General features: G+C 39.5%; 1 protein-coding gene across 3 annotated transcripts in view; it reads right to left on the bottom strand.

Annotated features, from left to right (window-relative positions):
• The window catches only part of CDK14 (cyclin dependent kinase 14), a 632,242-nt gene that overhangs the window by 264,488 nt on the left and 342,260 nt on the right, over positions 1–25,494 (bottom strand). The gene's annotated exons all lie outside the window — the stretch shown is intronic.

The following is a 25,494-nucleotide window of genomic DNA, read 5'->3' as shown; positions in this document are numbered from 1 at the left end:
ATACAATATATAGAATCATGAATGCAACGTCAAGGTTACTAGAAAGGTTGGGGAAAGCATATTGTGGTTTACTTGTTTCAGATTCATGCTAATAACCAATAAGTCATTGACATCTCTTCACAAAGCACCTAAATATTAAATCTCCTGGACTTTCTAAAGAATGTTTCACAGTCTTTTAGTTCTGAGAGGTCGAAATAAGTGTTTTGAGAAAGGGCTCCAAGGTCAGATAACTCTGAGAAAAGATGATTTAAAAAGTAAAATGGGGGGGTTGGCATATGCCCACTGAGGAATATGGAACCACTGGCCTGCTGTATAGCACAAAGAACTCTACCCAATATTCTGTGATCATCTATGTGGGAAATGCATCTGAAAGTGAATGGATATGGGTATATGTGTAACCGAATCACTTTGCTGTACAGCAGAAATTATTACAACCTTGTAAATCAACTACACTTCAATAAAACTTTTAAAAATGAGGGAATAAAAAGTAAAATAGGTCTCCACACTGTGAGACTTCTCAGTGTCCTTAATGTTTCTAATGTGTATTATGAACCAGAAAAGAGAGTAGGACTCTTATCTCAAAGGATTTTTCCAAAACTGCTTTTGGTTTCTGGGTTCTGTAACTCACTCACTAGGAAATGCTTATTCAGGAGGCACACTGGAAGGCCACCTAAATAAATAATTATAAAGGAGTAGTTAAATGAATCTGGTACATAGAGGTGATGAGACAACATATAATAACCTGTCTTCTAAGAATGCATAAGAATTGGGCAAGTGTAATCATAATAATATGGTAAGTGATCAATTACATGCAGTTTGACCTCACAACCATAAGTACTTACACACTGGAAAAAAAAAATGGTGGAAAATACATGGTTAGCTCGGGAATACAAAATAATCTACTTTTTTTTGTTTGTTTTTGTCTTTTTAGGGCCTCACCCAAGGCATATGGATGTTCCCAGGCTAGGGATAGAATCAGAGCTATAGCTGCCGGCCTACACCACAGCCACAGCAATGTGAGATCCTAGCCACGTCTGTGACCTACACCACAGCTCATGGCAACGCTGGATCCTTAACCCACTGAGCCAGGCCAGGGATCAAACCTGTGTCTTCATGGATGCTAGTCAGATTCGTTTCTGCTGAGCCATGATGGGAACTCCTATGTTTTTAAATTAAATAAGTTTTTCTGATTTTTCCCTAAGTTTTCTACAATGAATATATCTTTCCTTCAAATCACAAAATCTTTAGATGTTATTTATTTATTTATTTTTTGTCTTTTTGCCATTTCTTGGGCTGCTCCCATGACATATGGTGGTTCCCAGGCTAGGGGTCGAATCAGAGCTCCGGCCTTCACCAGAGCCACAGCAACGTGGGATCCGAGCCGCGTCTGCAACCTACACCACAGCTCCTGGCAATGCCAGATCCTTAACCCACTGAACAAGGCCAACTCGCAACCACTGAGCCATGACAGGAACTCCCTAGATGTTATTTTTTTAAAAGAAAAAAAAATCTGTGTGATAGCTTTCTATCAAGAAGTGTTCATTGATGACAAGTGCAGAGTATGATATTTATCACTGTGATGCTCAAAGTAAATATATCATTTTTACAGTGAACCTACTATATATATTCATTTTAATTTCTGATTATTTAAATTTTTATGTAATACTTAGGAACATAACTTTTTTCTGTTTATTAATTACTTGATATTCTCTTTACTATAAGTAAATGTTAAAATGAATAGGAAAGCTGATAAGACAAATAATTTCTAATTAGTTCAACTATGGTGACAATAACTCAATTTTTCCTACAATGGAGTTTTTCTAACAACACAAATGGCATATTATGACTTAGTTGAGGTTTATAAAAAGTCCATATTAAAACAGACATTTTAGGAACAGGATAGAAAGCCCAGAAATAAACCCACACACCTATGGTCAACTAATCTATGACAAAGGAGGCAAGAATAGACAATGGAGAAAAGACAGTCTCTTCAATAAGTGGTGCTGGGAAAACTGGACAGCCACACATAAAAGAATGAAATTAGAATACTCTCTAACACCATACACTCAGATGTAAAAATAAACTCAAAATGAATTAAAGACCTAAATATAAGACTGAATACTATAAACCTTTCACAGGAAAACAGAGACCAAACACTCTCTGGCATAAACTGCAGCAATGTTTTCTCAGATCCACGTCCTAGAGTAATGAAAATAAAAATAAAAATAAAAAAATGGGACCTAAGTAAACTGAAAAGGTTTTGCACAACAAAGGAAACCATAAACAAGAAGAAAAGACAACCCCAGGATGGAAGAAAATATTTGCAAATGAATTGACTGATAAGGGATTAATTTCCAAAATATACAATATATGCAGCTCAATATCAAAAGGAAAAAACCCAAACAACCCAATCAAAAAAAATGGGCAGAAGATCTAAATAGACATTTCTCTAAAGAAGATTACAGATGGACAAAAAAACACATGAAAAGATGCTCGACATCACTAATTATTAGAGAAATGCAAACCAAAACTACTCTGAGGTACCACCTTACACCAGCCATCATCAAGAAGTCTACAAACAATAAATGCTGGAGAGGGTGTGGCGAAAAGGGAACCCCCTTACGCTGTTGGTGGGAACGTAAATTGGCGCAACCACTATGAAATACAGTATGGAAGTTCCTCAAAAATCTAAAAACAGAACTACCTTATTATCCAGCAATCCCACTCCTGGGCATCTATCCAGAGACTACCGTAATTTGAAAATATACATGAACCTCAATGTTTACTGCAGCACTATTCACAATAGCCAAGATAGAGAAGTAAACTAAACGTCCATTGACAGAGGAATGGATAAAGAAGATGCAGTTATATATATACAATGGAACATTACTCAGCTATAAAAAGAATGAAATAATACCATCTCAGCAACACGGATGGACCTAGAGATTATTGTACTAAGTGAAGTCAGTCAGACAGTAAAAGACAAACATCATATGATATCGCCTATGTGTGCAATCTAAAAAAAGGACAAAAGGTTATTTGCAGAACAGAAACAGACTGACAGACTTTGAAAACAAATTTATGGTTACCAAAAGGGCCAGGTTGGGGGCGGGGAGTGCAGGGCAGGTACAGACGGGGGATTTGGGGTTGGTATATGCTGAGATATATGGATTGACAGGCCAACGGTTATCTGCTGAATAGCACAGAGACCTCTACCCAATATTCTTGATAATCTATGTGAGAAAAGAATCTGAAAGAGAATAGATGTATGTACATGTATAACTGGATCACTTTGCTGTATCACAATCTTGCAAATCAACTATAATTCAATAAAACATTAAAAAAAGCATACAGATGATACACATACAAACATATATACACATACATGGACCCTAACTTTTCTGCACATGAACAGAACAACAATTTCTGATCACAGATATTCATAATAACCTCTATTTCCTTTCTTTGCGAGGTTTTATCCTCTCTTAACTCAGGCAAAACTGAACAACAGATAAAAACAATCAGGATTGTAATGTGTTTCCAAAGGTTAGTAATCCCATCAAAAGGTTTAATTCCTCAAATGAGCATGTTTTTATACAGACCAAAGAGCTAAGTACCAGTCCGGAAATAAGTTCTGACTTGTTCCATATGCTGTTGTCAAGGCAAATGCAATGCCAAAAACATTCAGGCTGGATTCCCTTGGTTTCGCCAAGGCCCTGTTGACAGAAAGCTAGGCCAGAGGGACAGGAGAATGAAAAAATCTGAGATTCTCTCTGACAGCTCAGAAGATCAGACTGGTTATAGAAAACTGATATTCCCGGTTTTAAGGAAGAACCGGACCTCAAAATAATCTAGAAATAGTACAAATCTATAATGATATGTATGTGACTTTAGGTCAATTACATTCAATCTGAATATAAGTTTGTAAAACTGATTACATTGAATTGAATTTAAATTGGATTTCTGAAAACTATAAATAAAAAAGGCTCTTTATTACATCATTTTTTTTTCCATCTCATAGGTTTAGGTAACGGACTGACAGCCCAAACTCCAATCATACAAGTCACATAACTTTCCAAATTGACAGTAAAAATGAGTTTTCAATATCTAACTCATTGATGTGTTAAGGTGGTTTCTTAAAATGGCTTGCATGCAAATATGTCATATTGAAGAATGTTATTATATTTTTAAGATACATCCTTCTGCATCACTTAAGAAAAACTCTTTCACATCTCACTTTAATAGAGTCATTTAAAACATGTTCTTGTGGAAAGTGTCCAGTATATTGATAAACAAAAGGTTTTCACTCTAAAAATATCTCTGTTCAGTTAAAAAGATAAATAAATCCCAAAACTACTCAGGGAGGGAGCAAATTATTAAAACAATGACTCAAAAAAAAAGTACACCTCGAAGTAGCAATATATAACTGCATTTTTAAATAAATATTTTTAGGAATGATATTGCTATGTATTTATACAGTTCATGCATCAAAACACGCTTACTCATGCAAAATTTATTAAACTGAATCCTCCAGCTGAAGGAAAACTGTAGGACAGGATTAATTAGCACAGCATGTGTGAAAGCTTTCTTTCTCTGTTCCTTGTCAGTTGCTATGGCTACACTACAGGAAGAGAGCTACACTACCTTCTAAAAAGGATGAAGTTCATGGGTTATTATGAAAACTCCTTATATTAATGTTTAGTTTGAATTAAAAGTCAAAAAGCAAAGTGAAATGCTAACTAGATGAGTATAGGTTATTTACATGCTGCTGCTTTGGCTGAAAGTGTGCATATGAAAAGGTGCATATTGGAGTTCCCATCATGGCTCAGCGGAAACAAAATCTGACAAGTATCCATGAGGACACAGGTTCGATTCCTGGCCTTGCTCTGCAGGTTAAGGATCCAGCATTGCCATGAGCTGTGGTGTAGGTTGCAGACACGGCTTGGATCTGGCGTTATTGTGGCTGAGGCATAGGCCAGCGGCTATAGTTCCTATTGGACCCCCAGCCTGGGAACCTCCATATGCCGCAGGTGCAGCCCCAAACACACACACACACACACACACACAGAGTGCATGTTTCTTTGGGCACCTAAAATAGCTTGCACGATGATTCAGTGTTCAACTTCAAGATGTTACTACTAACTAATTAAAGACCCTAAAAGCAGAAGAAAAAAAATCCTACCATTCAAGCCCTACAGCAACTTATTCAAAGTGGGCCAATGTTGATACTAACATAGCAGAACTGCAGAATCTTCAATTTCCAGAAGTTAAGAACCTTTATAGTTAAACCCTCTTACCCAAGGAAAGAATTCCTTTCCACATCTCTGTAGATGGTCTAACTTCTGCTGCCATCATGAGCCTGATTCTACCCTCTGGCAGGGACAGAGAGTAAATGATGAGACAGGTCTTCCCACATTTGCCTGAAGCAGACTGGCCCATGGTTATCAACCAATGGAGATACTGGCCTTATCTTAAAAGCTTTCTCAGCTGCAAGGGACACAGTTGACCACTGTCCTTCTTTTAAAGTTATTCCCTTGTTTTCTCAGTTATAGAAGAAACTAATAGCAGTGACTGGGATCTTCCACTTTCTGCCCCATAACTGCTGGTCTTGTCTAGAGATACATATTAAAACCAGTGCTTTCTAAATGCATACACTCTGTAGGTAACTGTGACTCATGCCATGTTTTAAATGTCATTACTAGGTGTCATTTCTCATAAGATTTTCTCTCCAGCTCATACACATCTGTGATCTGGGTCTATCCAATTCCTCTCTAGACAAAGGTAGATGTCCTACAGGTATGAAACACAACCCCAACTGCAAGTCTCTACAGCAAACTGCATCATTAATATAGGGAATATGCCATGAGCCCAGGGTCAAATGCAATTTACGAGTAAACCACTTAAGGTTCCCCAAGCAGTAAAAGTTCTTTCAGCCGTACACAGAGGTACATTAGGTTTGTATTCAATGTACATATGATTATTCTTTCAAATTTGAATGCATCTTTTTCTGCATGTAGTAGCACTTGTTGGAGACCTAAGCTATCTGACTCCACAGAGAAAACTGCCAGACCTAGAACCGGGGTTCAAGAATGCTACTCCCTATGTCTTCATTTTGACTACTGAATTGAGAAAGAATAGCAACAATGACTTGTTTCTTTCTAATTAAGTAGAATAATGGCAAAAGCTAGATGAACTTGTGAAAGCCAACTAAAATATGATATGAAAGAATATCTTCTACCACTTCAGTCTTTCCAGAGGAGGTGCCACTGTTCTGTGCTGTCGGTGGGTCCTTTTTCTATTACGGCAACTCCCACATGTCTCTCTTACCATAACTCATTCCCCAAACTGAATGTTCAGAAAAACAGTGTCTTGCTCTTAATCACAAACTCGCTGTTTCCATGAGAGGAGCTTCTTTCTTCCCAACTTGACTACAAATGGACATGAAATACTTGGGTCATAATTTACCATTAGGCAGTCAGGCTGAAAAGAGGAAGATGTCTCTATTCTGTGAGCCAATCCACAGGGCAAGGGCAGAGGAAGGCTTTTGTTTCTTTTCCATTCCATGGTTCTGGGAGCTGGCCAGAAATTTCTTTTTAAATAGATATTTTTAATGAAGTCTTCTCCATCCTGGAGGATTTTTTTTTTTTTTTTTTGGTCTTTTTAGGGCTGTATGTGTGGCATACAGAAGTTCCCAGGCTAGGGGTCGAATGGGAGCTGCAGCTGCCAGCCTACACCACTGCCACAACAATGTGGGATCTGAGCCACATCTGTGACCTATACCACAGCTCATGGCAAGGCTGGATCCTTAACCCACTGAGCGAGGCCAGGGATCAAATGTGCAACCTCATGGATACTAGTTGGGTTTGTTACTGCTGAGCCACAATGGGACCTCCACGCTGGAGAATTTATATTAATTATGTTATGATGCACTAAAGCTATCTGAAAATTCACTATTGATACTCTTAGAGCGAGTCAATAAACAACCATCAAACAAAACAAAACAAAAAAGCACTTTGTTCAGTTAGGGCTTTAACCTCTTCCTTCTGTACCTGACACGTTTTCCTGGAGGATCTGATTTACTCCCAGATCTTCAATTACTATCTATCACCAAGATCCCAAAATGTATCTTTATGATCACTCTCCCTCTAAAACTTTAGATTTCTATGCCAAAAAATCCACTTAGATCCTACCTCTATATGTATCTTTAACATTTTCATCATCCCTGATTCTCCAGCCAGCAACACTCCCTCCACTGTTCTGTAACTCACCACCACACACAACCATCCACCCATTCAGCAAAGCCAGAAGCACAGGTTCCTTTCACTTAGAAAATTACAAAATTCAATGGATTTTACTTTATAATTTCTCTCTTTTCTCCCTTCTCTTTAGGTTCTCCTCCTCATCTCTTACCGGACTATCCTCAAGTCTGTCCATGGCAAACAGTTATCAATTTCAAAATACTCTCTGGACAATAGGTGACCAACATTTAGGACATTAACATTAAAGTTTAATTGGAACATGTTTCAATGTGAATGATAAAAGGCTTCAATGCCCAATCTTCCCCTACAAGCACTGTGAAAGGTAGTAGATATCCTCCAATTCTCCTGTTTGCGCCATATTTATCTTAGTAGGAAGCAGGAAATGTGAGCATTTCAGGGGAAAGGCCCACACATTTTCATGCATTTAATATTACATTTTTTTTTTAGCCTTTTTAGGGCCACACCCATGGCATATGGAAGTCCCCAAGCTAGGGGTCGAGTGGGAGCTACAGCTGCCAGCCACAGCAATGGCACGTCCAAGCTGAGACTGTGACCTACACCACAGCTCATGGCAACACCAGATCTTTAAACCACTGAGCGAGGCCAGGGATCAAACCAGTGTCATTATGGATCCTAGTCAGGTTCATTACCACTGAGCCACGATGGGAACTCCCTAAATGGTATTTCTTAAAGTGGAAAAATAGTCTTAAGATTAAAATTACAATCTCCTTTCCTTTCCTTTGAATGAAACATCTTTGTTACTGTTTCTGTCCAGAATTCTACTTTAATAGAAGCTACTCTTCACAGGATACCAAAAATCCCTTAAAAATGTTAGGACTGGAAGATGGTGGAATAGAAGGACTGGAGCTCAACTTTTCTCCTAAAAAACAACAAAATCCACAACTAAAGGCTGAGCAATCTCCACCCAAATGGACTGGAAACCTTAAAAAAGATACCCTACTCCAGAAGAAAAAGAGGAGGCCCCTTCAAGAGGTAGGAGGGGTGATTTCGTGATATAAACAACCCCACACCTCTGGGGTGGGAAGCTCCACAGACTGAAAACTAACTGGTTCACAGAAACTCACCTATAGGAGTGAGAGTTCTGAGCCCCACATCAAACCCTTGCGTGCGGGGACCTGGCATTGGGAGAAAGAGCCCCTGGAGCATTTGGCATTGAAGGCCAGTGGAGCTTGTGCACAGGAGATCCACAGGACTGGGGGAAACGGAGACCCCATTCTTAAAAGGCGCACACAGACTTTCACATGCACTGGGTCCCAGGGCAGAGTGAGGTCTCCATAGGAATCTGGGTCAAACCTGACTGCAGTTCTTGGAGGACATCCTGGGAAAACAGGGGTGCATGTGGCTTGTTGTGAGGGAAGGACATTGAAAGCAAAGCTCTTGGGAATATTCAGCAGCTGCCTTTCTCTGGAGGTGGCCATTTTGGGAAAATATGGCCCCACCAATCAGTCAGCCTGAGAAGCCCCAGAGCAAACAACAATCCAGGTGGGATCACAGCCCTGCCCCTCAGTAAACAGGCTACCTAAAGACCCCTCAGGCACACAGCTGCCTCTAATCCCATCCAGAGACTAAGCCCCACCCACCAGAGGGATTACAATCAGCTCCACCTACCAGTGGGCAGGCATCAGCCCCCCCCCATCAGGAAGCCTGCAGCAAACACCCATACCGACTTCAGCCACAACAGGGGCAGACACCAGAAGTAAGAGAGGCTACAACTCTATTATATATAAAAAGGTCACCACACCAAAAACCTATAAAAATGAAAAGACAGAGAACTATAACTCAGATGAGGGAGAAAGGAAAAACCCCAGAAAAACTGCTAACCAATGAGGAGATTCTGAGCCTCCAGGAAAAAAAACTTTAGATTGTTGACACTGAAGATGATGCAAGACATTGGAAATAAACTGGAGGCAAAAATGGATACAAGACATAAAACTTAAACAAGAAGAGATGCAAAATACAGTAACTGGGGAGTTCCCGTCGTGGCACAGTGGTTACCGAATCCGACTAGGAACCATGAGGTTGCGAGTTCGGTCCCTGACCTCCCTCAGTGGGTTAATGATCCGGCGTTGCCGTGAGCTGTGGTATAGGCTGCAGACAGGGCTTGGATCCCGTATTGCTGTGGCTCTGGCGTATTGCTACAGCTCTGATTTGACCCCTAGCCTGGGAACCTCCATATGCCGCGGGAGCGGCCCAAAGAAATAGCAAAAAAAAAAGACAAAAAAAATTACAATAACTGAAAGAAAAAATTCACTAGAAGCAGCTAACAGCAGAATACAGGAGGCAGAAGAACAAATAAGTGAGGTGGAGGACAGATTAGTGGAAATCACGGATACGAAACAGAAAAGAGAAAAAAGACTGAAAAGAAATGAAGAGAGTCTCAGAGAACTCTGGGACAATGTTAAACGCACCAACATCCATATTATAGGGGTGCCAGAAGGAGGAGAGAGAGAGAAGGCCACAGAAAAAATATTCTAAGAGATAATAGCCGAAAACTTCCCTCACATGGGAAAGGAACCACTCACTCAAATCCAGGAAGCACAACGAGTACCATAGAAAATAAACCCAAGGAGGAACACCCCGAGACACATACTAATCAAACTGACCAAAATGAAAGACAAAGAGAAAATCTTGAAAGCAGCTAGGGCAAAGAAACAAGTAACATACAAGGGAACCCCGATAAGGCTATCGGCAGATTTTTCAGCAGAAACTCTGCAGGCCAGAAGGGAGTGGCATGATCTACTTAACCTGATGAAAGGAAAAAACCTCCAACCAAGATTACTCTACCCCAGCAAGGCTCCCATTCAGATTTGAAGGAGAAATCAAAACCTTCACAGATAAGCAAAAGCTGAGAGAATTCAGCAACACTAAACCAGCCTTACAACAAATACTAAAGGAACTTCTCTAGGCAGAAAAGCACAAGACAGCAACAGGAAACAAAAATTCCACAAATGACAAGGCTCACCAGTAAAGGTATATATATCCATGCACAATTATACCACCAAAATCAGAAATCATGAGAAGAGGTGGGTATAAATTCAAGGACACTGGAGATGAACTTGCAGTTAAGAGACCAACAACTTAAAACAATCTCATAGACATAGAGACTCTTATATCAAAACTTCAGAATAACTGCAAACCAAAAATCTACAATTGATACACAAACAAGGAATCTCTGGAGAAGAAATATATCTCATAGTTAATAAGTGCAAAATCCACCATGAAGGGGGTCGTTTGACATCATTCTTGGAATGCTGAAGTCTTCTTACATCTGATTTCCTCTCCATTAAAGAATTTATCATAATTATAATTAAATAATGCAACTGTATAATTAAATAATACAGTTCTACAATTGTATTATTAATAACCATTTCTCTCCATGGTACAATGTAAGGTCTGTAATGTCTTATCACATCACCTAGAATGGTGTAATGCCTATACTGAAGAATCAATAAGATGTAACAAATTGTGAGGACATATTTACATAGTTACACTCTTTTTTAACCAATTTATGCATTTTATATTTTACTTATTTTCAGAGGGTGTATTATTTTTGTTATTCTTACCAGTTAAGCTATTCTTTTTATTATGCTATATAAAATATTTAATGGTATATAAGGCTTTCTTCTTTATAAACTTTAGTTGCATAATATACACAATTTTAATATAATGCTAATTTTTAAAGAAAAATTGAAATGTAATAGGTAATACTAAATAGTAAAGATGAAAGCCATACAAAAAGGGATAAAGTATAGAATAAATTTCCTATTTGTCTCAGCATATTTTCCATTCCACTTCTCCAGAGGGAGTCAATCTGTTTCTTAAGATCTATGATATAACAATCTGTGTCAACGCAACTGTGTTTAAAAATATGTATTTTATTCTGTAAAAAAAATAAAAATAAAAAAATAAACTGGTTAAAAAAAAATGTTAGGACTGGTATTTGTCAGAGCCTTTCAACTGAGTAAGAGTCACCTTTGAAAACAAACTCTAGTTAAAATGAAACTAAGTCCAGAAGACATTTAAACATTAAACAATATTTTATTTTGCTCTAATCATGCTCAATTATCTTTGAATTTTTTAAGTTAATAAATTATGCCTAACTTCTGTCAACCCTAAAGGGCACATTTTTTAATATCTTTCATTTTAAATAACATGAATGATGATAGCATTTTAATAAAAGCATTCTAAACAAGAAAGGAAATATTCAAATAATTAAAGTTTACATACAGGAAGACTTTATTTTCTGTTTTGCATAGAAGATAACAATACCTCCTCTGGGAGATACTGCTTTAAATGGAATTAATGGGTGTGGTGGTTAAGACCAATTATAGAGTTTCTCAGGCTGACTACCACATAAGAAACATGCCTTTGCTGTCAGAGCACCAGTCTGCACATTGGAAGACTTGTGATAAGAAAAAACTAAATGGCTGGTTCTGACACTAACCAGCTAGTTGTGTCTCCACTTAAATTCTGTTGCTCATGTTATATGTAAAACAGGGGGGCTGAGATTAGTCAGCAAACTATGGCTTGCAATCTGGCTACCTGTCTTTGTAAGTTAATTTTGCTGGAATTCAGTTACACTCGGTCCTTCACATATTGTCAGTGGATGCTTTTGCACGAAGCAGCGGAGTAGGGGACACAGATACTTCTAATTTTAAAGCTACAAAACTTACCATTAGGCCCTTTAAGAAAAAGTTTGCTAAGCTATGGGTCAGACTAAGGAAACGCTGAAGTCTATCTAGGTACTAAAATTCAGAATATATTATTAAAAACCCTGTTCATTAATTGTATGAAGATTATATATGCTCAGGTTCTTAAAAAGCCCTGTTAAATAAGTAATTCCACCTCACTGATCCCATCCCATCACATCTGCATTAGCACAAAATGCAAAATCAGTTTCGGGAGAGCATGCGTGAATATATCATCATTTTCACAGTTCAGTGGTTTACATTTCATTTTCTAGTTTCTGCTTCTCAGTTAATGAAACTCATACTTATTACTCCAATGCTAGATGACAACACAATATAGAAAATGAATTTCATAACCTCACTAATTTGGCAATTTTGATGAATTTCCATATCCATGCTGATTTCTTTCCAGTTTTTAAAAATTAAAGATAAAGCAGACTAAATTCATAAGAAAAATCTGACTTTTTTTTGTCTTTTGGGGACTGCACCTGTGGCGTATGGAGGTTCCCAGGCTAAGAGTCGAATTGGAGTGGAACACGCCAGCCTACACCACAGCCACAGCAACGGGGGATCTGAGCCGCATCTGTGACCTACACTACAGCTCACAGCAACGCCAGATCCTTAACCCACTGAGCAGGGCCAGGGATCAAAACCACATCCTCATGTATATTAGCTGGGTTCATTAACCACTGAGCCACAACGGGAACTCCCAAGAATCTGAGTTTTAAACCAAGACATAATACTCAGAAATTTTAAGCCATTTGCTTATAAATATGTATTTATATACCAAACATATTATGAGTATGCACTTATATATGTTATAGAGAGATTATTGAATAACTATAACTATAATTAGGTCAATAAAGTAAGAATAATTATGATTTTATGCCAGAGGTATGCTTTGCTCTCCTTATGAAAGAAGTCCATCTATAAAGATGAAATTATCACATATACATAACATTTAAAATAATAAGATGTGCTCATTAATTTTTTTTGGCTTTTAAGAGAAATAATAAATCAGAGTGAGTGCTCCTCTTAGAGACTTATGAGAAAAGCATTCCCATTTCCTCCCTAAATCACCTAAAATTTTGTAAAAATAAAAAAAAAAAAAAAGAGGGGGGAGGGACCATATCCTTATCTCTTATTATAGACAATACAAAAATATGAACATCAGTTTGCTATACTGCAGAAATTATCACAACATTGTAAATCAACTATACTCCAATAAAACTTGAAAAAAATATGAACATCCATGGATAAGATAGTGCTTATAATACACAGGCAAATCTGATGAGAATTTATTGAGCAGTGACAATCTGTTAGGTATTCTAAAGGTTTTAATTGTGTGACATCATTTAATCATTACAATGACCTAGAAGGCAGTAGGATTATGAGTATCCCAATTAAACAGAAAAGAAACGAATTACCCCTGGTCATACAGGAACAAGTGGCTGTGCCAGGGTTTGAATGCACCACCTCCCCAGAAAGAGTGGGAACCAGAACAAGCATGTTCTTGGGCTCTGGATGGGCAGTGGCAGAGACTGAGGGGGTCCTGAGCCCAGAAAGGTGACAGATCAGTCTTGGGAGAGAGGGAGAGGGATAGGGTGGTGACAGGGAGGCAGGGGAGATAAGAAAGAGAAGTGAGGAGAAATACAGCTGGAAGGAGTTTCCAAAAATTGGCATAAACTCAAGAGAAAATGACCGACATTGTCTAGAGAGCCTCATGGAGCAATCAGACAAAAAGCCCTCAAGGAAGACAAATTTGCTATGAGAAATGCTGAGGAACCTTCCAGTTAGGGTTTGAAACAAGAACAATCTTAGCAGTTGGCTTTATTTGTTTATTTTAAAGTAGAAACTGGCAGGAGGCAGTAGCCCCAGAAATTGAGCAATTAGTCAGAAGGCTGTGGTAACTTGGAGAGTAACGGCTAGAAATTCAATGGGGCAGGGTGGGGGGGAGGCTATTTATCTTACAGGACCCCAAGGGCCCATTTTTTCCCCCCAGAAACCTAAAATGTGGTTGTGGTTAAAGCTAATCTAAAGGATATGCAGTAACACCTAAAGAAAAAGCTCTTTTGAGGTGTCCTTACTGAAGTGAATTTTTTAAATATTCCAGAAGATGAAAATAGGCAACTGGTCTCAAACTTGAATAAGAGGTTTTCATGTTTGTATAAGGGTAAATGTCCAATTAAATCAGTTCAAATCAACAAGGCAACTATGGAGCATATGGAAAATCCCAGGTTAGGGGTCAAATGGGAGCTACAGATGCTGGCCTACACCACAGCCACAGCAACGTGGGATCCTTAACCCACTAAGTGAGGCCAGGGATCGAACCCACACCTTCATGGATACTAGCCAGGTCCGTTACCACCGAGCCACAATGGGAACTCCATCAGGGAATATTTTCAAAGACACGGTAATTCCATGAAATAAATATGTATCCCAATCACTGCAGAGACGAGTCATACAGCTTTGGGGCTAGAAAGAATCTAAAACACTGTCTTCTACACTATTATCTTTTTTTTTTTGTCTTTTGTCTTTTAAGGGCTGTGCCACAGGATACAGAGGTTCCCAGGCTAGGGGTCAAATTGGAGCTGCAGCCACCAGCCTGCACCAGAGCCACAGCAATGCCAGATCCGAGCCGAGTCTGTGACCTACACCACAGCTCACAGCAACGCCCGATCCTTAACCCACTGAGTGAGGCCAGGAATCGAACCTGAAACCTCATGGTTCCTAGTCGGATTCGTTTCCACTGCACCACAAAGGGAACTCCAACATTATTATTTCTTATAAGAAGGAAGTTGAGGTCCACACTTCCATCCATTCTGCCTCAACTGCTCCAATCCATTTCCTTCTTTCTGTCCTCAATGAATTGCCATTTTCAGCCTTCTTCTTCTGGATCTTGAATCTTAGAAAGAGCTCCTCACTGGCTTCCTGGCTTTCACACTGGCCCTTCCTCCTCTTCCGTAGACTGAGGAAGAGACACTTCCAGACAGAGTGTTAGGAGCTCCCTCTGTGCTCGCAGGTGGGAAGGTGGGGCTGCCACTTACAAGCGGTGTGATTCGGCGCAATTGGTTAACCTAGCTGACTTTCAGTTGCTTCCTCTGTGAAATGCATATGACAACTCTGCTGCATATTCTCTATTTGCCTCTCCTGATGCATTCTTGACTCTTCCTCCTCCCTGTTCTCTGTTCCCCAGAAGCTGACCTCAATGTGCCTGTAATTACAGTGTCGGTTCCCGGACCTCAAGTTGGGTTTGGTCAGTGGAAAGCACACATGACCCAAAATCAGAGGGAAGGAAAAAAGTGAGCGGGTATATTTTTTTCTCTTAGCTCCTTCCCAGCTGGACAGGGAAACTGCCATGGCTAAGGGCTCCCTTGGAAGGCTAACATTCTTGCTCGGTGAGTTCCAGACTCTACTTCTGTCTTAATTCTGCAGGGAAGAATGGTATAAGGCTTCCTGCTACAGCTGCCTCAGAGGGCTTTCTCATCTTTAACTCTGCCCAGTTTCATAAATAGTCCCCTCATCCTCCTCTCCTCAACCACCCTATTCGAGCTGCTCTTTGTTTTCTTCTAGGATCCCTGATACAATGACCACTCCTGACTCATGGGAGGTATTTGTGTCAACTAAATAAGAAATGCACAAAAAGTGATTAATAGTGCACTTGGCCTATAATAAAAGAATACATATTGGCTATCATCATTAACTAAGACACCACTTGATGAGGTCGCGCCTCTGCTAAAGAGCTTAATGGATCCTCTAGGCTTTATCCTGAAAGCCCCAACACCAAGGAAGAAACCCCCCTGCTATTGTTACCCCAGCCTTTTCCTTCCCATTCCTTTCTATGTTTTAGCCAACTGCTAGCTGCCTTTCAAATACCCGTAATTATCTGACGTCAGGTCACTTTCTTTGCCCAATGTGGTCTCATATCTTAGAAAGCCTTACTCTCAGCTGATGAACTCCTACATGTCCTTCAAAACTATACTCAAAACTCCTACAAGTCCTTCAGAAGCTTCCCTGGCTTCCCTCCCCTCCTTGGTCCAGGCAGCAAGCCTTCCCCTGGTCTCTGAATGACCACAGCCCTGAGTTTGCATGGACATCCCAAGTCATTCTTTACATGTCAGTCCCCACCTGTCCCACAAAAGACTGCAGTTTTCATGGAAGCACGACCATGTGTCATGCACCTCGGTAGCCCCAGATCCCAGTGTAGTTTCTGGTCTACAGTGCGCATTGTTGGACTGCCGTATAGAGAGAGAACAGTACCCGTCATGAACACCTGAGACAGTATTTCCATAGTAGATGGCACCTTTATGTCATCCTGGCCAACAAGAATAACCCAACCCACCTCATCCAGAGCACCCCTGCTTTACCCATCTTACAGCTTGGGACATTTTGTTGGGTTTCAGTAGAAAAATCTGTTCCTGAGTTTTAACATTTTAAAAAGCCTAATGTAAGATTAAATCACCTAAAAGCTCACAATTCTTTTTTTTTCCCTTTGGTAAGACATAAACCTAAAATGTACATAAAATATATTCATCCCTTTGTGATGTTTATACATATGTTAAATAAAAATGATATTATACCATAAAGCTATTAATATACAAGATACTGGTTCTTGATAATAGAAGTAAAGAACTTACTTTTCTAGAAAACTCCATGATTTCTTAAACTTTACCTAATACAATATTTAAAATTTAGATAAGTGAAACCTCAAGAATTAATCTGCCTCTCCTCCAAATTTTATATCACATCTCATTCTCCATGCAACTCACTTGGCAGTAAGCATGTAAAACTGTTTCACTCATGTTTATCCCTATGTTTGTCTCTCCATCTATATCATAAGCTCCTTATGAGCAATGGTCATTTCTTATGACCCCCTCATTTCCTACCACCACTTCCCACCCCTTGGGTATCCCAACATAGTACTGAGTCTTCTGTAAAATGTAATACTTAGATAAGATTGTCTAAAGCACACTCAGACAGGGGATTAATTTGCATGTCTTACTAGAATTCCTGCCTATGAACTGCAGTGCTCATACATGTGAAACCAGCTTAGATCCCAACTACAACAATAGCAGGTGTCTACGACTCTGCATGGCACCTTAGCTGCCTCTCAAAGAGTTAACTTAAATACACAAAGAGGTGTGCCCAGACCTGAGGGTTTTTCAAAAAACGGGTGAGCAGAAGTACAAACACGCTCATTTCAAAGCTTCTAGCTGTTTAGTTTTACTGACAGGAAAAGACCTGAATTTGCCTTTGAGGCTGACTGTTCCTTTATTCTAGGAAAACCAACTTAATGGCAATTTCTGTTACATAAATGTAAAGTGAGTCCCGATCCACTGTTCTGGGGCAAGCTGTGAAATTAACCTGCACCTTGATGCTTCAAATAGACCTTCAAACATTACAGGGTTTAAGGTAAACTGGGTACCTGTTTTAGCAGAGCTAATAGGTCTCTGAGGCTCTGCAGGTTCTTTGAGGGAGATGTTTGCTGCCTCGGGGAACACAGAGACCATGCACCAATGCCTCCCCAGTTCTGGACCAGAGGGTTTCAGGAACCCAGGGGGCTGAAGAAAGAGTAGGTGGCGAGAGCTATTCTTCACCCTACAAACCTCAATTTGCGGCACCATTTAAATCTAAATTCCACAGAGACCATTGATATTGGACCACTACTTGTGTTTCTGTATAAATACTAAGTGCTATGCCTGTTTACTGGGGCTGTAGGTCAGAGCCCCCAGTCCTATGGCTAGGGGATGGAAGGGTGACCCCAAGATCTGAAATTAGACCTTCCAGGGGCCTTATAAGGAGGGAAATTTCTCTTTCTGGAGCCATAGGGCCTAAGAATTACAGGTGGCGTCACTGGGGTACACTCACCTGGGAAAGAGAAAAGCCAGTCCTAGGCAGAAAGATGGGTGAGCAGGAGATAAACAGAGATGACCCCTTCCCGGATGCTGAGGAGGGGCCTCTAGGTTCTGAGCTCAGCACTTCAAACAGAAGGGAGTGGTACTCCTACCGCGCCCTTCCCCCAGTGCTCAACTTTCATAAAATACTGATGGAAATGACAGCTTGATGTCAGGGGCATTGCAGCAGCCTAAGGCAAGGGTCTGTTTTGTCTTTGGAAGGATGGCAAAGGAATCCAGAATGGCCGTGGCAGTGCCAGTCACCAGGGAGGAGCCAGCTGTGCTGGAGGCCGGAGGCCATCATAAGAGGCACTTATTCCATGGCAGCATCAAGAGGAAGAGCAGAGGGAAGGAACAGGAGGCATTGGTTTCTGAAACAATAGGACAACACCTGGAGCCCTCAGGCAAGTGACCAGAGCCCAGGCTGAGGAGCCCTGCTGAGCTGTGGACATCACTGCAAAGACAGCAAGCCATCAAGAAATCTAGAGGAAGTAGCGCAGAGGGGAGAGCAAGGGCCAGTGTCCTGAGGCAGGAGCAGGCCTGGCACACGGTGGGTGTTGGGGGAGGCCCTGTGTGGAGGGCAGTGCAGCGGGAACGTGCTTTGGTGTACGCACATTTCCTGGACCCTCCCCACACGCCTTCTTCTCTGTCACTTTCCACATCGGATGCTAATTCCAACCCATCCTCAAACTCTTCCTTGATCCCCAGGAGCAGAAGTCACTCCGCGCTTCCATGAGTTTTCACGACATCCTGCTGCACCTCCGATTTGTCACCAGCACTTTACCTTGAAGCATCACAGTCACTGGAGAGTAACACTCACCTATTTAAGGCAGAGACCATGTCTGATTCTTCTTTGTTTTGTATTGTTTGGGTTTTTTGGTTTTGTTTTTTTTTTTTTATTTATTTTATTTTTGCTTTTTTAGGGCTGCACCTGTGGCATATGGAAGTTCCCAGGCTAGGGGTCAAATTGGAGCTACAGCTGGCAGCCAGAGCTACAGCTGGCAGCCATAGCCATAGCCACAGCAACGCAGGATCCAAGCTGCATCTGCGACCTACGGCACAGCTCAAGCCAAGGTGGATCCCCAACCCACTGAGTGAGGCCAGGGATCAAACCTGCATCCTCATGGATACTAGTCAGATTCATTTCTGCTGTGCCACAATGGGAACTCCCCGTGTCTGATTCCTGAAAGTCCCCAAGGCTAGCCTAGATAGGGCCTAGAATGAGTAATGTGTTCATTGATCTGGCTGTTTGAGCTGAACTTGGAAGTCACTGAGTATGTTTTAGAAGTTTCAGAAAGTGATCAACGGTACCTTTACGCTAGGTGTTTATCCTGCATTTACACACACAAAGACTTTTATGTGTGGATATCTACTATGACACTGTTTATAGCGAAAGACTAAAAAATAACCTCAGATTCTAGGAGAAAACAGCTAAATAAATGATGGTACAGCTTTAATATGCAGCCACTGAGGCCAATAAATCTGTATGTACTAATGTGGAACCAACTGTAATATATTCTAAGGGAAAAGGCAAAATAAAGTACAGTGGGCATGATATATACTATTTGCATAAAAAGAAATGTGCTTATATATGCATATGATATATCTGAAAAGAGACATAAAAAAAGGCAAAATGACTTGCTTGTGGGGAAAGAACAGGGAAACAGGAGGGAGAAAAAAAACCTTAATTTTCGCTATACTCTTAGAAATATCTATTGCTGTGCGTGCAGGTTACCTACTGGGGGGAAAAAAAAAACTTGTTTTTAAAAGAGAAATTAAAGGAGTCAATTAGGTCCTCACCCAACCCTGTGTAGTCTTAGTTCCCCTCCCTTTTCCTCCTCTACCCTAAGATTCTAGAATATTCTTTGTACTTTATAGCACCAGTCCTAAAATAGGCATTGGTTGTAAATGACAGGCTTTCCTGGGGCAGCAGGGAAACTGATGGCTGGCAGCCGTGAGTTAATGACTGGGTGGAACAAACCGAAATAAACCATTATTTGAATATCCTCACCACTACAACCAAGTTGACTTCTAAAGCTCTGGCTTGTCTGCATAATAACCAGTTTAGCTCCTAAGAGTCAGGATAAGCCTGCATGAGTAATCTGAATCATCAGGCAATTTAGAAGTTAAAAAAAAAAAAAATCTTCCTTGAAGGAAAACGTGCTTGCAAGTATAATACTTAGAATAGATTTCCCAAAGATGAAAATGTCAAGACTGCCCAAGCAGCTAGGATTTTATCTATCTATCTATCCATCCATCCATCCAATCATCCATTTTTAATTGTGCTTTAGGGCCGCACCCACAGCATATGGATGCTCCCAGGCTAGGGGTCGAATCGGACCTATAGGTGCCAGTCTACACCACAGCCACAGCAATAGCCGTGCCAGATCCGGGCCATGTCTTGTGACCTACACTACAGCTCACAGCAATGCCAGATCCTTAACCCATTGAGTGAGGCCAGGGATCGAACCCGCATCCTTATGGATACTAGTTGGGTTCATTTCCGCTGTGCCACAAGGGGAACTCCCTAGGATTTTATTTTAAATTTTTACAATTCACATAATGAAGGTTTCATTTCCACATTCAATTTAACCACATGAAGGTACACTGCTCTAAATAACCAAGAACCAATGGAGGTAAAAGTATCAGGTAGAGGTTGAGAAGTTCTAACTCAGAATCGGCAGCCTGACAATCTATTTATCCTCACTTGTCAGCAAATATCACACATGCTAAGTCTGAGAGGACCAAGAGGGTTCCCAGAAGACTGCCATGGTTTTAAAAGAGCTGTCAACAATAAAATGTAAACTCGTCTTGTGCTATACTAGACAAGTGTCGTATCCTTTAAGAACTAAAGACAGAAACCTAACATCTGAAGCACATGTCCTTTTTAGAATCTGTTAAATATACTTTAAATATTCCCATCTTGTCAGTCCAAATAACTTGTTCTTCAAGGCATTTATCTTCATGAGTGAAGCTCGACTTGAAATCTTACAATGTAGCTGAAGGCATTTTAAATTTAGAAACTTCCTTCAAACTAAATTTGAGTTCCAGAATCAAAGTCTTCTCTATTTTGCTATCCATCCTTTTATTCATCCAATTCTTTCCTTCATTAAACAGTTCATTAAAGGAGCACAAAGGGGAAATTATATTTGAAATATATGTCTGGAAGTTAAGTAAAATTTAGTACATGTGTGGATTGATTAATCTTTGAAATCATGATTGTGTATTAAAATCCAAGAGTATGAGACAATATTCATGAGCAGAAAATGACTCTAAATCTATGTCATTAAAGAAAGGACTATATCAAATGCTTTGAACAAATGCATTTTGTACACATGCCTAAGAAAAAATTTTAAGGGAATTAATCTTCTAAACAAAACAAAATACTCACAGATTTTTTTTTCAGAATGATATCCTTAGACTGTCATTTTCTATAAACTTATCGATTTTTTTGTAATATTTTTACCATGAAGTCACAAATGACTATTTTCTATTACAAGTTACTGACTTTACCTGGCTCTTATGATAAGGCCATTCTTCCTCAATGTGTACATTAGTAAATTTGGGCTAATTTTTTATATCATGGGTTTTAACTTAAAAAAGGTTTGGTAAAGACGATATATCATTATCAAGTTGGACTTTTGAGGAAAGATACATATGACAAAGGCCAAAAGTTCAGAGGTTAAAACTCTTAACACATAAAAGTGGAAAACAGCCTCTTCTGTTTTCACCCAAAAGGTAAACGTTCTTCCCGACAAGCTCTCAAACCCTCACGATTTACGAAGACTCTTCGAATGGTTATAAAACACTCACAAAACAAACAACTGTGCCATTTAGTGCAGCGATGTTACATGAAAGGAAAACACCGTGTGACATATGTCAACATTGTAAAACTTTTATAGTCTGTGCTATGATTCAGGATCTACACTTTGCCTTTAAGTTTTCAGTACAAATACCAATTTCAAAGTACTCTTTTTTGATTAGCTCTTCGTTACTACAAAAAATGGCAATGTTAGTTTATTCTAATTACACTTTGTAAGTTTGGGGAATATCAGATCTATTGGACACTTTCAGAAATAATAACTTCCAAAAGACAAGTGTGCTAAATTAAAATGCTACAAATCATTTTATTAACTAATCGTATTCCTTTGAAAAGCTCACAGAACTAAATGTTTTATTACCAGCTCACTGGTTATATTAAGAAGAAAAACTGAATTTCAAAGGTCCAGAGCACGGGTTGGCAAATTACATGTCATGGACCAAATCCAGCCACATCCTTTTGTTGAAAGTGTGCCTGTAGCTGTTTTTTCACTAAAACAATAGGTTTGTGTAGTTGTGACAGAGATGGCATGGTCAAAAATATTTATTATCTGTCTCTTTGAAAAAAATTTTTTTGCCAACTCCAATCTAGAATATCTCATAAGACAGAAATCCTATTTTCCAAGCAGGGTTTGATTATTTGGGGCCCCACTTTTCTAGACTGACTAAGGACTGAAAACAATTTTTAAGATAATAGTAAGAAAAATATTTACCTGACTGCTATAGGAACAAGGTGATATAAATGTTCTAAAACTCGATTATGGAAGTGGTTTTACTATAGCATATCCGTAACAGACTCGTCAAATTGCAACTGGTAAATTCCACTGCATCTAAAATACAATGCAATAAGCAAAAACACTGAAAGATAATATCTGAAGTAAATTCACTTCATTGTTATAGTTGGATAAAATATTAAAACTGAATGGTATTAGAAGGTCACAATAAGGAAAAATCAGCTGATGATCTGATTTTGTGACTTTGGATAGGAATATTTCTACAGTTTATGATATGAACTATTAAAAAAACAATGTAGAATTATGAAAAATATTCTTAAAGTATTTTTAAAGTATTAAAATACATTAGATGTATTAAAGTAGTAAAATACATTACATTAGATGCCAGACTCAACATGAGTATTCATCTATGTACCAGGAGGTAGATGATGTGGGAGTAGTAATTATTTTATTCTTTTTTTTTAATTAAACTATAGTTAATTTACAACGTCTCTTCAATTTGTTGTACAGCAATGTGACCCAATCTTCCTGAGGGCACCCAAGCTGAAGTTTCAGAAGTGAAGGGTTTAAAGAATGATTTAACCTGAGATACACCTGAGATTTAACCTGAGATAATTCAAAATTAAAATAATGACCATTTAACATGATTGAACTAGTCTATACCCTTTAAGAGAATCTAATAACTACAGCGAATCCAAAGGAAAAAAAGAGAAACAGCGTTAATAAGAGGAGGCCATCCAGGTTTTCTGCACAAAAGTTTTCATTAAAAACCTGAGTAGTATGTTTCATGTATATTGAGATTTAAGGAAGCAAAGGACCCTATTTGTGTTGGAATACAACATTATTGGATTTCAACATAAATTCTGGAAACGGAGTTCCCATTATGGCTCAGCGGGAATGAATCCGACCAGGAACCATGAGGTTGCGGGTTCAATCCTTTGCCTCCCTCAGTGGGTCAAGGATCTGGCATTACCATGAACTGTGGTATAGGTTGCAGACATGGCTCAGATCTGGCATTGCTGTGGCTCTGGTGTAGGCTGGCAGCAACAGCTCTGATTAGACCCCTCGCCTGGGAAACTCTATATGTCACTGGTGTGGCCCTAAAAGGACAAAAGACAAAAAAATAAAAATAAAAATAAAGTTTGGAACTGTTTGATGTAAAAACATTTGTTCCTTTTTTACTGCATTTCTGGTATAGCACATAAATAACCACTTTACCAAAAACATCATGTGGAGAACTATTAAACTGGTGAATGTGTGGTAAGAAACTCACCAAAAATGTATGCCCTTAAAAAACTACGTATGTACCCATTAAATATAAAGCAATTTACCTTTTTTAAAATATATGTCACTATACAAAAAGGGCTATGGAGTATCCACAGTGGCTCAGCAGGTTAAGGATGATGTTGTCTCTGTGAGGATGTGGGTTCAACCCCTGGCCTCACTCAGTGGGTTAGGGATCCAGCACTGCTGCAAGCTGAGGCACAGGTAGCAGATGCAGCTCAGATCTGGTGTTGCTGTGGCTGTGGCATAGGCCAGCAGCTGCAGCTCTGATTTTATCCCTAGTCTGGGTACTTCCATATGCCTCACGTGCAGCCATAAAAAGAAAAGAAAGGGCTGTGAGGTATGGTAACGGGCTATGTTACCAAATGTTTCTTTTCTTCTTTATAGTTTTTAAAGAAAAGAACATATATGAATTATGACTGCAAAAGTTAACAAATGAAAACCAAAAGTATAAAAAATCTTGCTATGTTGCTAATCTTGCTATGTTAGTGATAAAAACAGAATCCTTGTTATCAATGATACAATTGCTACTAGGTGCAGATATGTAAGGGTGTCATCAAGGAGTAAAGGTATTTAGAAAATTTCTAAATAGCTACCGTGACTAGGTTTACAAGTTTATGAGAAAACGTTTTTAGATTTGCTTCCTTTAGCATTGTTATCTTGTTATCTCTATAAATAGAGAGAGAAAGAAAGGATTGTGCATTCTCTTTTGGTGTAAAGATTTGCTTTGAATTTATTTTTAAAAATGACACTTTCTACAAACATTCAAAGTTCTTCATTCTTTTTCCTTATTTCCTAGTTACAGTCATTAGAATGATTACACTAAGAAAGGTAATGAAATATCCACTCTTAATAAGGTTGGCAGTCAAAACAATTCCATATTCACTGGGTTAAAATTTTCATGGGCAAACCAGACATTAGCTTTGAAGCTGGCAAAGGTGTTTTTAAGAAAATGACCACAAACTCTACTTATACGGCAGACAATAGAGTAAACTTATTTAGAAGCATAGTTTCTAAGGGACATTTTAAAATTCTAAAACCAGAGAGTTCCGTTGTGGCACAATGGGATTGGTGGCATCTTGGGAGTACTGGGGTGCAGGTTCGATCCCCAGTCTGGCACAGTGGGTTAAGGATCTGGTGTTGCTGCAGCTGTGGCTTAGGATTCAGATGCAGCTGAGATCACAAGTGTGTATCAGATTTGATTCCTGGCCTGGGAATTCCATGTGCAGCAGAGTGGGAAAAAAAAAAAAAGGAGAGAGAGAGAGAGAAAACCCAAAAACCTGAAATTTGAAGCTTAAAGATCATTAAATCCAGTCTTACTTTTCTTTTTCTTAAATTTTCAGAAAACAGAAGTGACTGTTTAAGTGAGTAGTCCAAGGTCAAACAGCTAATTAGTAAAAACGTTAGAACAACCGCTTGGACTTCTCACTCCTGCTACCATGTTCCTTTTATTAAATGTCACTGTGAAATGAAAAGAGATGCCATCTCTGCCCAAGGGAGGGATTCCAGAGAAGACATGGGTTTCCCAGTTGCTCTTGCTCAGTCTTGGCTGTCACTCTGCTAGCCCGGAGAACCAGGAAACCAGACTAGGACTTATTCTCGCATCTCTGGCCTCCCCAGATCAGTCAATGTGCTCTGTGTGGCAAGCTGTAGGTTGCAGGCCCCTGCCTCAGGGCCCTGCCACAGTCCCAGGGGCTCAGCTGTGCAGGCACTGGGCCTGGCCCAGGTCTCGGCTGACCAGCAGCAGATTCTAGCTGATAGGAGGCCAGAGAAATAAGTGCTCAGCCCTCTTGTG

This window comes from Sus scrofa, chromosome 9 (assembly GCF_000003025.6).
Source record: "Sus scrofa isolate TJ Tabasco breed Duroc chromosome 9, Sscrofa11.1, whole genome shotgun sequence".
NCBI lineage: Eukaryota > Metazoa > Chordata > Mammalia > Artiodactyla > Suidae > Sus > Sus scrofa.
Note: the sequence above shows the minus strand (reverse complement) of the source record. Positions and strands in the feature narration are given on the sequence as shown.